The sequence below is a fragment of the Leiobunum rupestre genome, chromosome 6, assembly GCF_980474605.1.
Source record: "Leiobunum rupestre chromosome 6, qqLeiRupe1.1.hap1, whole genome shotgun sequence".
Lineage (NCBI taxonomy): Eukaryota > Metazoa > Arthropoda > Arachnida > Opiliones > Sclerosomatidae > Leiobunum > Leiobunum rupestre.
The window spans coordinates 40,719,632-40,733,784 of NC_143389.1; positions in this window are offsets into that span (position 1 = coordinate 40,719,632).

Here is a 14,153-nt window from a genome sequence, read left to right on the forward strand (position 1 = left end):
TTCGTAAATTTGACTTTATACATAATTTTACTTGTATGTTAATATAATTTTTGAATCAATTGAACGTTCTTATGACTTTTAATTGGTCTGTAGCAGCTAGGAGCAACAAACACAACACCCCACACAAGGAGAACGCAACCCGTCAACAGTCGTGGATTTTCTTGTGTACGTTTTTCATTGGCTAAACGCTTTAGCGCCTGCTGCCGTCGGAAGGGGAAAATTAGGAAATTGTCTTCCCCCCGCCCGTAAAACGTTCATCGTAAAGGCTCGTGACGCTCGTCCAATGAAATTCGTACACAACCCTTCGTTAGCGTGTTTAAAGGCTAGCGTTCTCCTTGTGTTTGTGGCTCCTAGGTAGCAGACGCTAGATCATAGGTGCTACCTGGAAGAAGCTAGCGCCATTACGCCATCTAGACTCGTTTCGGTAGCGAATAAAAGATACATTTTAAACTTAGTATTGCTGATAAATTAATCTTTAAGGGTAACAAAAAAAATAGCTGTTATGTAGCGTTTGCATAGTGATTGATTATTTTGTTTGAAAAGGATCAAGGGATAATTCAAATAAAACACTAGTATAAATATAAATTTATTAAATGCAGAGGCGTACTGAGGGTATAGGGCACCCGGTTAAAAAATTTCAAAATGGCGCCCCCCTTTATGCAAAATAAAAATTACACTGAACAACAAACAAAATGTTTTAGAATGTTTCCTAACCCAATTGAACTACTTCTGACTATTTTTGGGTCAAGAAAAACGAATATGGCAATGATTTTTTTTATTAACTACCGTTTCCAAGATACATAATACATAGACATTAATACATAATACATAGACATTAATACATAGACATTAATACATAATACATAGACATTAATAAATAATACATAGACATTAATACATAATACATAGACATTAATACATAATACATAGACATTAATACATAATACATAGACATTAATACATAATACATAGACATTAATACATAGACATTAATACATAATACATAGACATTAATACATAATACATAGACATTAATACATAATACATAGACATTAATACATAATACATAGAGATTAATACATAATACATAGACATTAATACATAATACATAGACATTAATACATAATACATAGACAGTAATACATAATACATAGACATTAATACATAATACATAGACATTAATACATAGACATTAATACATAATACATAGACATTAATAAATAATACATAGACATTAATACATAATACATAGACATTAATACATAATACATAGACATTAATACATAATACATAGACATTAATACATAATACATAGACATTAATACATAGACATTAATACATAATACATAGACATTAATACATAATACATAGACATTAATACATAATACATAGACATTAATACATAATACATAGAGATTAATACATAATACATAGACATTAATACATAATACATAGACATTAATACATAATACATAGACAGTAATACATAATACATAGACATTAATACATAATACATAGACATTAATACATAATACATAGACATTAATACATAATACATAGACATTTATACATAATACATAGACATTAATACATAATACATAGACATTAATACATAATACATAGACATTAATACATAATACATAGACATTAATATATTATGGGCTGTTTCTAATGTTTCGAAGTAAAATGATAATCGGTATGAAACGAAGCAGCCGCACGCAAGGGGAAATAGGTCAGTAGTAGAGCATTCGACTGCGTACAAAGGGTTCCTTAGTTCTTAACCGAAATCCCCCTTGGTGGTTTCGCTTTCTTTTAACAATCTTGATTAAATTAATTAAATCAATTCACTGAACATTAAAGAAAATGTTTCGGGCTCAAAATTAGCTGATATTAATGTATTTTTGTCTGCTGAATACAAATATGACAATAAAAAATGTTGGTTAGCTCTAGTTTTTGAGATACAGTCATAGTGACTGTCATTATAATAATATCAGCAAATTTTGAGCCCGAAACATTTTCTTTGTTGTTCAGTGTTATAAATAGCTTTGATATTTTAAAGCTAGGAGTGTTTTTGGCGCCCCGTTCAAAATATACCCATTGAACCAGGGTCGGTACGCCTCTGATTAAATGGCAATTATTTTCGTTAAATTAATAATGATATTAATTTAACGAAACACAAGATCACGTGGATAACACCTTCTTATAATATATAAAATTCAAAATATTAAAAAAGAATTACGTAGAAATATTAGCATTAAAACGGCGAAATATCTCAATTGGAGAAATTAGCGATAATCGAACGCTTTTGATCTTTTCGAAGTAATCAGGGCGATTTGGTGGTTAAATAAACTATGAAAAAATCTCTGTCTGTAGAATATTAATTATGAAAAATATTATAAGCGAGTCGACTAATGCCGCCTTAATGGTTTATTAATTGAGTCGCGGAAAATACACTGAACCACTTTTACAAAAACCTTTGTGGCGCCAAGGAATCTCATAGACATTTTTCACTTCCAATCATTTGATCGCCAAGTAATAAACCGCTGTCGTCGCAGAGGCGGAGACTGCGCAAAATTGAACAAAGTAGGTGGAAACATTTTAGGGATTACTGAGAATTTGAGAAGATTAAAAAATAGAGAGAGAGCATATTTGTGGGTGAAATGAGAAAGAGGCCCTGGCCGAAACTGGTTTCAATTTCAGAGCGACACGAATCGCTGATACACCTGAGATTATTTTTGATTATTTCTTATATTCGCACAACGTAACTCTAAAATTTTATCAGATGTTTTTTTTCTTAATACCAGATTTCTGATAACTAAGATTTTCGTTTTCTGAGCAGAAAAGTTTAAAGGCTGAAGAGGGATACACTTTTATTTCTATTTCGGAGTTGTAAATAATTGATTAGGCTATATATATATTAGAATTCTAAAACGTACAATGAACACAAACATTTTTTAAATGTGAGATAAAAACTCTTAAATAAGAACTCTAAAAAGATAAAGTGAACTCAAACATTTCATAAAGGTATAGTTAACTCATACATTTTTAAAGGTATAGTGAACTCAAAAAATGGGCATTCTTAAAGGAATAGTGAACTACAAAAAAATTGGCATTCTTAAAGGAATAGTGAACTACAAAAAAAAAAGACATTCTTAAAGGAATAGTGAACTAACTCTTAATTTTTCTTAAATATTCTTAAACATTTTTTAAAGGAATAGTGAATTAATAAATTCTCAGAGTGATAATGAACTGAAAGATTCCTAATAACTCAAATAACTTCTTAAAGGAATAGCGAACCCGAGTATTTCTTAACATTCTTAAAGGGATAGTGAACTCCAAATATATACGATGGGAAGTGAGTTGGTAAATAAAATTGTCCAAAATAAATCCGTTCTAAAGAAGCAGACAGAAATTATACAATAAAATAATTTTGCTTTAAAAAAAGTAAATTTATACCCAACTCGGGTTAAACTCGTAAAGGTTTGAAATTAAAAACTACTCGTTTCAATTTTTTACTCCAAATGATTTGTTATGATTCGAAATTTTTCCAAAAATAATTATAAATGCAACTTATCCGTACAAATTTGACATAAATTTAATTCTTATACTTCCTATTGATAATATTAATGGCGCATTCCATTTACACTTCAGGGCTGAATTTCTATAACAAAATAATACGTGAACCAACAATGGATAAAAATAGTTTAAAAATTAAAATAATTCAAAGTTGAATGCCCGAGAGTAAAAATGTTTTAAATGGAAAATAGTTGAAAGTTGACTTCCAGGTTCGATTACTTTTCTTACGTTAAAATGAAGTTTTCATTACTAAGAAATTTGTTTTCTTTTTGACTACTAATTTTATTCTAGGTCATTGGTACGCTTACACGTTAGTGGCGTAGCTAGCATGGGTGACACCAGGGGTGGATATCATGTTGTGCTACTTACTAGTCTCTAGTTTGTGTCAGTTTCTATTTTTTTCACGGTCGGGTGTCACCCCCAAATCACGCCCAAACGGGTGGCACCCGGGGCGGACCACCCCCACCGCACCCCCTAGCTACGCCACTGGGTACGCTAAATCGTCATAGCTTAATATTGTTATTACAGAATTCATTATCAATGTGTTAGTGTAATAACAATTTTTAAATATAGCAAAAAACAGTGAAAAAATTTAAAATACTAAAACGATTAAAATTTTTAATTTTTTGGGGGATAAATTTCGAAATCATAAAAAAAGTGTTTGGAGTAGGCAATTGAAACTATTAATTTCTTAACGGAAAAATATCACGTAGTAATATCAAAGATAATTTAAACTTCGTACCCTAGATTCGCAGTGGCGGCGCTAGGGGGTAGGCCAGGTAGGCCACTGCCTACCTTAAAATTTTGAGGGGCCCCAAAATCACCCTATAAGGGCCCCAAATAGATCTATAAAGGGTCTCAAAATTGTCCCAAGAGATAAAATTAATAAATAGCAAAGAAACAAATGTCGATAATGTATTTAGAAATTTTTTAGGTATCTCCTAGTAAATAAAACCAGTTCTGTTATATTTGGACTCGTTTTACTGTTGTTAGAACTTTTTTGTTCATGTACATCACTACTTTATTTTATTGAAGTATTTCGTTGAGAAAAGGGGGGTCCCGGGCCCATTAATTTAGTTTGCCTACCGTCGCGAAAATTCCTGGCGCCGCCACTGTAGATTCGAAATCACTCTCTCGCGGGTTGCCGATAGCGTTTACCCACTTCCCGCCGGAACTCAGAAAAAATTCGCTCCAATGGTGGCGCACTACTGCCATCTAGGGATAGAAACTAATTTTTTTTTTTGGAAGTTGCGGTGCGTAATTTGACGCGTTTTGCGTTCAACTCGAAGTTTTAAGACATGGTGGACCACAATTATAGCACTAAAAAAGTTTCAAATCGAAAGAAAAAACATAGACTTACTAAAGGTGAGTAATATAATCTTACAAGCGATTCAAGCATAATTTGACTAAACTTAATAGTTCATTCAATTTCATTTACCATTTTAATAGGGTTCGTGTTTAACATCGACATTCTTAAGGAATATTTGCCTGAAATTTTAGAAATTCTTCAAGATTGGCATCATTACCGAAAGAAGATATTCAAGCACCAGAATTACCATTTGTTAAAGTAAGTTTTTATTGGAAATATATGATTTACAATTAAGCGTGTTTCTATAAATACTCTTGTTTTAAATAAAACAAATCTAGGCCTAAATATGGCGCCTTACCGCAACCGATGGAGCCGATTTTTCTGAGGTCACGTGCCGGAAGAGGGTAAACGCTTCGTAACAAAACCGTGAATGGGAAAGCTCTCAGTATTCGAATCTAGGGTACGAAGTTTAAATTATCTTTGGTAATATCTTCAACTATTAGTTTTAAAATTATGTCCCTTTACTGGCTTAACCCGAGGGTAGAAATTTAATTTCGAAAGTGCGGAGGAAAACTCTGTTTTGGTAAAATTTCTGTCTGTTTCTTTAGGCAGAAATTGTTTTGGGAAGTTTCCATTTCTATCTAAACTCTTTTGAGTTCAGTATCCCTTTAAGAATATTTTTAATATCATACTTACGTGGAACTACAACACGATAAGGCGAGAATTAATCTAAAATATATCGAAGACTACACCCCCGTAAAGCTGACAATTTCATTGGAAAGAGGCTCTCGGGAAATTGTGAGAGAGATTACGTTAGTGGTGGGACAGCCCGGAGCCGAAGAAATAATTAGTTTCAATAAAGCAAATTAAGAGAGAGAGAGACCGATTAAAAATTATTATTAAGTATTTTTTAATCAAACTTTCTTCTCGGAATCGATTAAAAACGGGCCATAGCGATGGAATTCCTAGTATAGTAGCGGAGCAAAATATTTTTAACCTTGATAAAATTACGAATACATTAAATATTAAAACGGTTCTAGTATCGTTTAGTCTGATTTAGCTAACCTACATTTTAAAGATATTAATTACTAAAGATTTTTAATTTTATAAAAGTGTTTGAAAACTTTACGAGGATTTTCTCACAAAGACAATCGCAAACATTAGAATACTCTATAGGCGATATAATTAAATTAAATAAAGGAATACAATGAATAAAAATAATAATCCGTCGAGTTAGAAATTAAACGATTGTCGAGTTTTTAATTACGGAGTAAAGGTATTGTTAGTAAATTCATTTAAACTTTTACAATGAACAATAATATGTTTTCGATGATTCCGTGTTAGCGGGGATAATTTTTAGTAATGACATAATTTCACGGAAACCGACTTCCATTATTATACTTCGACGTCCAACAATTGATTACCAGATGAGTCTATTGTTCGAGACAACGCCAACGGAGAGAGAGATTCGCTGTTGATGATCACGAGACAAAAGCTGTTTCAAACAAAAGGCGGAAGAGGGCGTTGTACAAACATTGACACCCCGACTCGACTCCTATCAAATCCCACTTTTCCAAATTATCAAAACTTCGACCACAATGGCGGTGTGTATATATTTAGAGGTAAAGATCGTCTAGGACCTCTATTTAAGAACCTAATGAGATACTGCATACATTCTTCGTCTATATGAGGACCAGTGCTTCCACACGCGAGGAATTTTTCCCTTTTCCAGGATTTTTCAAACTTCCAAAACGCTAAAAGGGAATAATGCAATTTAAGAATGAAAACGGGGAAAATGAGGGAAACGGCCTTTCCTGGGGTAAAATGAGGGAAAAGTGTTCTTTGCACGGGGAAATAGGGAATTTTAAACTTTTCTGATAATATTGCCTGTGTCACAGATGTAAAAAATATTTTTAATACGTTCCTAAAATGCTGGTCATTTTGATATGGATGTCACGATCTAAATATCCATTTGCGACTTATATATTTGGGCAAAATTATTCAAATGTAAGTAATTTTGTAATAAATAAAACTTTTTATTTGGAATTCTTTTCGGAATTAAACTGAATATTTATATAAATTAGTATTAAAAGCTCCAATATATAGCGAGGGATAAAAATGGGAATTTCAAAGTCAAAAAAGGGGAAAAAGGGATTTTTCATTAAATTAAATTATCGAAAACGGGAAATTTTAGATATCAAATGTGGAAGCCCTTCTGAGGACGGAAATTGAATCAATATTGGGCTGCTAGAATGCTAACCCGCAATTCACCCTTTTCAATATACACCGTTAAGCAGACGCTTCGTGGCTTATAATAGCATGAACTTATCGAGTTGACCGCTACGTGGCTCTACGCAGACTGAAAAGGCTAATTACCTACGGCATTGATTTTTAAAAAACCAAATAAGCCGGCTTAGTTATTAGCTAATTACGAAACCTTAGAATGAAAATAGAATAATCTCGATAATATTTTAAACTAAAGTTCTATTTGGGAATTTGGAAAACGTAATTGACTGTAAAAACTAGCTTCATCCTAATCCCCCAAAACCTCAACGTGGGGTAATTAAGGGGAAAATAATGAGCACAATACAGATAATCTATACGTAAAAAGAAGGTCGGTGTGTAGCGATGAACAACGTAAGTCTGTTATAGCAAAGCAATTATAGCAACCACGTTTATAACTCTTAATACGTATACGGGGTGTTTTAAAGGGTTATGCAAAAATTTGAAGGAGTTGTAGGGGGTGAGTTGAGAAGTATGCCTGTTTTCCCCCCATTTTACTACGATGAGTTGAAAGTGCGCCAGAAAGCGTCAAAATGTGGCCTACTAGCCCCTGGAAGTAGGCTGCAAAAAGCGCAAAACCAAGCTGCGGGGGAATGCAAACGTAAAGGTTTGGGTTCGTGTGATAGGTAAAATAGGAGTTTGAAAACAAATCGAGGTAACCCGCATAAAAAAGTAAACTTAAACAGTATTTAAAGTCGTGATGGACCTCGATTTCTCATCCCTTTCCAACTGCAACAATGGAAGAACTGGCGGATATTCATTTCGTTTTAGACTAGAGGATGGCAATACTTTGGCTGCTCAAACCTTAATGTTCGCATTCCCCCGCTGCTTGGTTTTGCGCTTGTTGCAGCCTACTTCCAGATGCTAGTAGGCCAGACTTTGAAGCTCTCTGGCGCTCTTTTCACTCATCGTAGGAAAATGGGGGGAAAACAAGCGTACTTCTCAACTCACCCCCTACAACTCCTTCAAATTTTGGCATAACCTTTTGAAACACCCTGTATATTTGACAAGGGGAGAGGTCTATTTGTTTCACCACCAGAATGGCAGCGAAGGGTCAACGCCGACGAGGTAGCGCCATTTCTTCCGCATTTACAGCCCCCCACCGATTCTTTATATTAAAACTTATCGGCGCTGGCTTCTTCCATTCCAGGATGGGGCGTATCATCCGGTTAAGAGCGTCTCCCGCTGCCTCCACCGCGTTCCTCTTGCTTTTGCCGTTACCAAGGCAACGGATCCCTTTACCTTCGGCCGATGCCACCGCCACCGCCGCCGCCGCCGCCGCTGCGGGCTGAGCTACGCTTATTTACGAGTTCCTCCTATTCTTTGACCCGCTATCCGAAAACTCGTCTTCTTTTCCATTTTATACCTATCCAAATATTTCCAAGAAATTTTAAAATTCGCCCTTTTAATATAATAGAACTGTAGACTATAGCAAAAAGAACACGTTTTCGCTAGTTTTAGAGATGGATTTTCAGTACTTATTTTTTCTTCGACGAGTAGCTAAAATATCGTATTATCAATTTATCAGAAGAAAAAAGATCCTACATTAAAAAAGTCACTGAAAAATATATTTACTGTTAAAAATTACGTGTTTTCGGTTGTTTTATTTTGGTCATAAAAATAAATAAACGTAAATTTAATTCGTATAAAAGAGGGGTTACAAAGTTTCCTGATAATCATGATTAAAAATTTAATCATGATTTAATCAATTTTAATCTTTGTACAGCCAAAGCTGCAGATTTAATTTTAATATAATCTAATTACGATTTAATCATACGACGATGTTCTAATAATCATTGGAGTGAGCTGCCCCTCGGTTAAACCTGTCTTACAAAATGTGAAGGGGAAACTTGTAATTGATAAAAAACGTCATTAATAAACCTAAATTTAGGTTTAACTAAATAGTTTCATCCCAAATATAGAATATACAGAAAGGAAATCGTCGAAAATTCCGCCAGCGTTATAAATAGTTCCTTCCCACGGATTTATTCTAATGTCTGGTATAATTCTAGATATATTAAATTATTCCCGTCACGGAAGCCGTAGTAGACTTAAAGCACCCACTCTAATTTCACCTACACTGTAAACCAATAGAACTGTTCGAAAACCCTCTCATGAAATACCGTTATTTTCGCGAAGAAAGAGCCTTTTTCTATAGGTCCAAAATCGTTCCGTGGAGTTGTAGAGTAGGCTGGAAAATTTTGTAAAACGGGGGAAAATAAAAAAAGAAAAGTTCTTCCATTAAGAATGTGTAGGCGGTCACACACACACACACTGTTTGTATCATGAAATCGTAAATGAGGGGGAAAGAACGCCAGGAGAGGGGAGGGGGCATCAAAATTTAGGGGCCTTCATCCCCCCCCCCCTTCTGTCACGAGCGACTGAATGCCCCTGGAAGTCGCGTTCACCCGATACTCGAGAGAGGAGGAAACGTTTGCCGTAGTGGCGCTTCGACCCGCTATCCGCTGAGCGACGTCTTCCTACAGAGAGTTTTCTGAATGAAAACCCGTTCTCAAGACAATATTGATCGGAGGCTGGATCACGTGACTTTGTGTGGCAATGAATAGGTCTACGAGCGAAGGTCCGCCGCAGTGCTCCGGTGTCGGGGGGGAAGCCTTCCACCAGTCAATCCGCCGCTACATAGTAACACCCCCGCTTTCCGCTACACCCCCCCCCCCGCCGTCATCTTCTCGTCTCCATCCTCCCCCGCGCGATCTAATTTCCGTTTCGGATACAAATTTCTACCATTTGTTGTTTTCCTTTATTTTAGAGAAATCTTCCATCTTGGTTTAAACACCGACGACGGATCGAAACAGAGACGCTTCTATTTCCAATACCCCCGTAATTTTCGTTCCGTCGTTATCAATTGGTATCGGACATTCGTATAGTTAAATAAGACATCGTCGACTTCGGATTCTGGAGGTCAATGGGCGACCGCGGTTGCGTGGGAGGGACGCGTTAGGCTTAACGGGAAATGGGTCGAATCAATCCCCGAAAAGAGAACGAACGAAGAAAGCGGGTCGTCCCATTCCTTCCTTCTCCAAAAAGTCCCTTCGATTTATCGGGGTTCGGCTGTACCGCAATACTTAGGGGTAAAACGAATGGAACACTTCTACAGGCGCTTGACCTATTTTTCGCCTACTGTTCTTTTGGTTTAATGAAACCTTACAAAGTTACAAATAGCAGTACAAAATAATATTTTTAAACATATAAAATATATAAATTATAGAAATAAACCAAGATATTTTCAAAGATCGAAATATGTCCGTAATACCTGACGAAATAAAAGTAAATTTAACTAAACAATTAATAATTTAAATTGGATTTAAAGTGAGATAAAGAAGAGGTAAATTTTTTTTCAATCAACTAAAGACTTTTTCGAACAGTTAACCTATTGTCCAATCTATCTAAGATTGACATAATTTCCTTGAAAACATCAAAATCAAACCATTGAAAAGCCTCTTCAGAAGGTATGTGTCTACTATTCGTCGGTAGGTAACTCCTACTCCTCGGTATGATCAAATCTACAATAGGTGTGACAATAATTTTCCCAAATTAATATTTTTTAATAGAAATATAACGGAAGATGATAGTGACTTCTTGATGTTATAAGCAGGGCGACAGTTTAGAATGAAAAGTGGTGATAGGAATATTTCCGATATATATACGGGTGGAGAGAAAAGAGATTTTGCGAGTCCTAAAAATGCCGTCTAACGTTTCGCATTGCGCGGTAATGACGTAGCTCGTCTGGCTCCGCCTACGCGCCCCATTAGTAGCGCCCCCTCGATTGAGCTGAAGGCGTTACACTTTGTTAGCTTTTCATTTGAAGCTAACGCTGCCTTTGCCAATGAATGAAAGCGGCCACGGTGCTCGGGGGGTGTATAGGGGGTTGTAGGGGAGCTGGCAGCCTGCCAAAATTGTATAACCTTCGGCCTTCCACTCCGCCGGAGAAGCAACAAGGGTAATAGACCTCCACGCTCAAAAACGAAGAGTTCAAAATTAAAATTAAGCGATAATTTATACTTATACGGTACAGCTTCTATCCGATTAAATCAATTGGAAAGGCCGCTGCTATTGATTCCGCGAATGGCCTGGATGGTTCTACGGTTTTGTGAAAGGAAGGAAACGAAGATGCGTGGGAGGATGGTAGCGGGGGAGGGGGGATGCGATTCTCCGTACTCGGTTGCCACGGCGACGGTTCGTCTTCGGAGGAGGTTTCTTGGCGGTGGCAGACGGATAACGTACGCTCAAATGTGACGGCAATTTTTACGTCATTAGCGAATTCGGTGATACGCGGAGCTATCAAATCAAATATTTATGACAACGAAGCGCCTTTCGAATCATCCGCGAATTAATATACCGAGTTGTGGGGGTGTTTAATTTCCGGTTCACCCCCCCCCCCGATACATTTGACCTACTTTAATACCCCGGAGTTCAGTCCGTCATCTTTAAAAATGACCTTTAAACTTTGTTAGTAGGGGCGTGACCGCGTCGAGTACTAAATTCCATCCGACTCGCAGACTTCCAATTCTGCGGAGGGCCGTACAACATTCAGGAAATTAATCCTTCGCGTTATTGTCTAGGAAATGACAAAGGGCAGTTTACCAACCTTAGTTAAAAAGTAAAACTCGTTACAGAGATACGATAAAACCCCCATATGGCCAAAAATCTTTGTCTCTCGTATTGGGAATTAACATTCCGAAAAGACAATTCAGACCGCGCGACGCGGTTTAAAAATTTTCGGAAACTTATTTCGTTGGAGTAGATTTGGATAGGAATACCAAGAGCGTCGAAATCGCGAAGTGGGCGGTCGTCATGGCAACGGTTTATTGGCATCGGAAAGTAACCTACCCCCCCCCCCTCCACGTTGTCGATTTTCGATGGCGTATTAGCGCCGGGCTGCGTAATAGCTTACATTCTTAGGTGGGGGGAAAAGGCCCCCGAAAAAGATTGGGAGGGGGGGGGGCTGTTATGGACGAATGACGGCATCATGTGGGAGTCCGAAACCCCATGCATCCGCCGAGAGACAAATAGCTTCGGAAGCGAGCGGGGGAGAGCAAATATTTTGTTGACTCCACTCAATACCTCGAAGCGCGTACTCTCTATCCCCATCTTTTCAAATTTTCGTCTTTATCAGCTTAGACGAGAATGACGTCCGCTGCCTACGCTCCGCCATCACTGCTTTTGACGCCATATTCGATGCAGGCACAAAAAAAACAACCTCGAACGCGCGGAATTTCGAAATGTTGCCTCCCCGCTTCAGCTGTGGATCCGTTTCTCTCCCACTAAAGAGCTTATGAACTCATTCTTAGGCATAAGCTGAACTATTCCAGGGCAACATTTCAACAAGTTGGGCAAGGCATTTTATAAAATCAACTATTATCCGGCTAGATCCGTTCAATATACTTTGATTATTGAGAGCCCTATTTTAAGAAGTGCGTAGGGTTTACCAAGAATGGATTTGGGTACCTAAGAATGCGTGGCTTGAGGTGCGAAATTTCGTACGCTCTTTAGTTAATGGCGATTATCCGTGAAAGACTATCGCGAGAAATCAATAGTGCGGCTCTCGAATCACCGCAGTTCCGTATTCTTAGATACCTGAATTCATTCTTAGTTTAAAAGGCCCACAGAACAATTCAAATATCACTAGTTTAATAATAATAATAATCAGCTAGGCTAATACCCAAGGCACCACCCTAGGCCTAAGTCATCGAGCGACTTTTATCGCGATAGTCTCCCCCAATTTGGTGCTGGGGAAATGCCAAATTATTCATCGTATCTGCTATCACGAAATACTTAAAGGCCGACTACATAAATCTTCGGTTTACTCTGTCTTTCACTGGAAGTAGGCTGACTGGATGGCACACGTGTATTGCAGTAAGCCTACTTCCAGTGAAAGACAGAGTAAACCGAAGATTTATGTAGTCGGCCTTTCAGGGGAGAATCTACGTCAAAATTGTCAATTTTGTGGTCCTTAAAATCTAGCCATGACTTATAACGTTAGTTACCGACTGAACATTTGCTCCAAGTGATGCACGTGCCCAAGAAAGGCTTAATGATCTAGCCTCGATCCATGTATCCCAGATTTTCTTAAACTTTGTTACCAATGAATTCATTGATGTATGAGGTATTAGAAATAACATTTTTTTTTAAAGAAATACAGTGTGTTTCAGCAATTATAGCAACCACGTTTATAACTCTTAATACGTATACGGGGTGTTTCAAAGGGTTATGCAAAAATTTGAAGGAGTTGTAGGGGGTGAGTCGATAGGTATCCCTGTTTTTTCCCCATTTTCCTACGATGAGTTAAAAGAGCGCCAGAGAGCTTCAAAGTGTGGCCTACTAGCTCATGGAAGTAGGCTGCAACAAGCGCAAAACCAAGCAGAAGGGGAATGCTAACATTAAGGTTTGAGCAGCCAAAGCATTGCCACCCGCTAGCCCAAAACGAAATGAAATTCCGCCAGTTCTCCATTGTTGCAGTTTGAAAGTGATGAGAAATCGCGGTCCATCCCGACTTGAAATACTGTTTAAGTTTACTTTTTTACGCTGGTTACCTCGATTTGTTTACAAAGTCCTTTTTTACCTATCACAAGAACCCAAACCTTAATGGTCGCATTTACATTCTGCTTGGTTTTGCGCTTATTGCAGCCTACTTCCAGGGGCTAGTAGGCCACACTTTGAAGCTCTCTGGCGCTCTTTTCACTCATCGTAGGAAAATGGGAAAAAACAGGCCTACTTCTCAACTCACCCCCTTCAACTCCATCAACTTTTGAAACACCCTGTATAGTATAAAGGATTTAGAACGGTACATTTTACCGCTAATGTTTTAGTTATATCGTTCATTTCATACAAAACAATGGCCAGGGCATGACGCTAAGCATGTAACGTAATTTGAAATTACCGATAAACCGCAAAAAAATATTTATATTCCTGTTTCTTTTTTTGCTTAGGGCCCTTATAGGAATTTTCCCCTTTCCATAAAAAC